The sequence below is a fragment of the Lucilia cuprina genome, chromosome 3 (genome assembly GCF_022045245.1).
Source record: "Lucilia cuprina isolate Lc7/37 chromosome 3, ASM2204524v1, whole genome shotgun sequence".
Classification (NCBI taxonomy): Eukaryota; Metazoa; Arthropoda; class Insecta; order Diptera; family Calliphoridae; genus Lucilia; species Lucilia cuprina.
Genome location: NC_060951.1, coordinates 3,261,963 through 3,264,948, shown reverse-complemented (window position 1 = coordinate 3,264,948; position 2,986 = coordinate 3,261,963). Strand labels below are relative to the sequence as shown.

At 25.0% G+C, this 2,986-nt stretch overlaps 1 protein-coding gene across 1 annotated transcript in view; it reads left to right on the top strand.

Moving 5' to 3' along the window:
• Positions 1-2,986, top strand: part of LOC111682786 (sporulation-regulated protein 28) — an 11,313-nt gene that overhangs the window by 1,471 nt on the left and 6,856 nt on the right. The window lies entirely within an intron of this gene.

Below are 2,986 nucleotides of genomic sequence, written 5' to 3'. Positions count from 1 at the left end.
AAATAATAATGAAACTGAAAGAATGTATGAAAACTAGAAAAAAAACATCTTGATTTGTGATATCTTTGGATTATATAGAAATTGTAAAAACTACCTATCTAAACTTACTAACAAGTTTTAATTTTAAATTGCTTTAATTGCAAAATAATAAAAAAATTATATGTTTTTATAACAAACAAAACATTTTTGTAAAAATTAGTTGCTTAAAGTTTATTGTTTGAAAAAATATTATTTAATTAAAAAAATCTCTTAAAAACCTATAAGAAACTATGTATTTTTACTTTAAATTAACTAAATTTGAAAAAAGTTGTAATAATTTTTAAAATTTCTCTTAAAACTGCTTTGGTTTTGAGCCTCTAAACGAAATAAACTAATAACTATCTTAGCAACTTTAAGAAAATATATAAAATTTGTTTTATTTTATTATAAAAATAGGTTAGTATAAAAATTTCTAAAATTTTGCTGCATAACCTCAAAATTTCTTTAATTTTGAAAATTCCTCGATAAGAACTGCCGAGAAAACTAATTAAGGTTTTTTTTTAACACGATCTACTCCTAATAGACTTATTTAAAGAAATAACCATTCATAAATAATTAAACAACTTTAACTTAACCTCAAAAATTAAAACTCTGACTTAACCAAAAAAAAAAAAAAAAAAAAAAATACGAAAATTTTAAATGTCTCTAAACATAGAGTTATTTTTTCTTAAAATCTTCTCCTAGTGCTTCCCATTTTATCTCTTGGCTGCCAACAATTTCCTTTTAAAAGCTAAATGTTAATAAAATAACTTAACCTCAAAATTTTAATTTTTTTTGATAAAAATCTTGAAAGTATCAAACATTAAGTTTTTATAAAATCTATACCAAAGGCTTCTATTTGATTCAATGTTTTTAGCATTATTGTGTTTAAAGGCTTTAAAAAATTAAAAATCTTAAACTTAACCTCAATTATTTGAAAATTTTAAATTTCTGTTTTGAATATCGAAGAATTTTTTTAATTTTTTAAAACTTACTCTTAACACAAACAAGTGAAAATAACAGAACTTGATAAATTGCGTTGAAGACAGTACAGTGTAATCTATAGTCGAGTGCATAGTCTTGTCTATAGGCAAGTAAATTGTGTAGTCCATAGTCTAGTTCATAGTTCATGTGTAGCCTATATTAATGACTATAGTCGAGTATATAATGCAATCTACAGTCTTGGCTATTGTCTAGTCTATAGTCTAGTCTATAGTCTAGTCTATAGTCTAGTCTATAGTCTAGTCTATAGTCTAGTCTATAGTCTAGTCTATAGTCTAGTCTATAGTCTAGTCTATAGTCTAGTCTATAGTCTAGTCTATAGTCTAGACTGTAGTATAACCTAGTGTATAATACTGTCCATTGACAGGTATATAGTTTATAATCTTGTCTACAGTCTAGTCCATAGTATATCCTACAGTCTAGTCTATAGTTTAGTCTATAGTCTAGCTTAAGGTATGTCTAGTCTAGCTTATAATTACAAACTAGTCTAGTAAATTTTTTTAACAGAAATCCCAAAAGACTATCCATTAGCAATTTAACTATCTTGACAAACTGTATTCAAACTGTAATTTCTCTTGCTTCCAATTTTACTTCTGAATAATTAATTTAATAATCTCTACTTTAATTACTTCCTTTCTTTTTAAAAATTGCAGTAAATTTATTTTGCATGGAGCAGGAAAACTATTAAATTACTCATTAAATATTTGTTATGTGATCCAAAGCGTATGAGTGTTTTTTTAATTTGTATATAACCTACATACAATATTAAACATACGCCCCCTGTAAAATTGATGTTTGCTTTTAAAACCCTTTCTTTCTCTGAACTCAACATCCTCAACATTTGATGTTGATAAATTAAATTTTCTGACGACATATGGTAAAATTATTTTCAAAAAAAAAAAAAAGAATAAATAAATTAAATACAACGTTAATGCGTATTAAGAAAGAAATAAAGTAAATAATTTTTTATTTGCACAAAATTTTAAAAGGAAGGAAGACATTTAATAAAATTTCTTGGCAATTTTTTATTTTTAGAGTTAAATGAGTGATATTAAGTTAAGGAAAAACTTAAGTATGAATAAAGTATTTAACTTTGAAATTTATGTTTAAGTAGGTGGAATTTATTTGCCGCTGAATAAGTGTTTATTATAGCAAAAAGTATTTATTTTGAATGTAATATTTAAAACTATGTTTTAGCAAAACTGTCATTAAAGATGGAAATTTTATAACAATTAAATAGTTTTTAAAAATTGAGGAAAATTTAATTTATTTTATAAATTAAATTTTTACACATTTTATTCACTTTTAAACAAAATCACAGTTTCCTTGCATTTTTCTGCAATTTGATAGATATAATCTAGTCTATAGTCCTTCTAGATATCTAGATTATTCCAGGCTTTAGTTCATAGTTTTGTCTATAGTCTAGTCTTTATTCCAGTATATAGTCTTTTATATAGTCTAGTCTTTAGTCTAATCTTTAGTCTAGTCTACTATATAATCAATAATCTATTCCATAGTCTATTGTCTAGTCTATAGTCTATTGCCTAGTCTATTGTCTAGTCTATATTCTAGTCTATAGTCTAGTCTATAGTCTTGTCTATAGTGTAGTCCATAGTCTAATATATATACTAGTCTATAGTCTAGTGTATAGTCTAATCTTTAGTCTATAGTTTAGTGTATAGTCCAGTTTATAGTCTATAGTATATAGTCTAATCTATTGTCTAGTCTAGAGTATCGTCTAATCTATTGTCTAGTCTAGAGTATCGTCTAGTCTGTAGTCTAGTCTATAGTTCAGTCCTTAGTTTTGTCTATAGTCTAATCTATAGTGTAGTATGTAGTCTAGTTTATAGTCTAGTATATAGTCTAGTCTATATTATGGTCTATGGTCTAGTCTATAGTCTATAGTCTAGTCTACAATCTAGTCTATAGTCTAGTCTATAGTCTAGTCTTTAGTCTAGTCTATAGT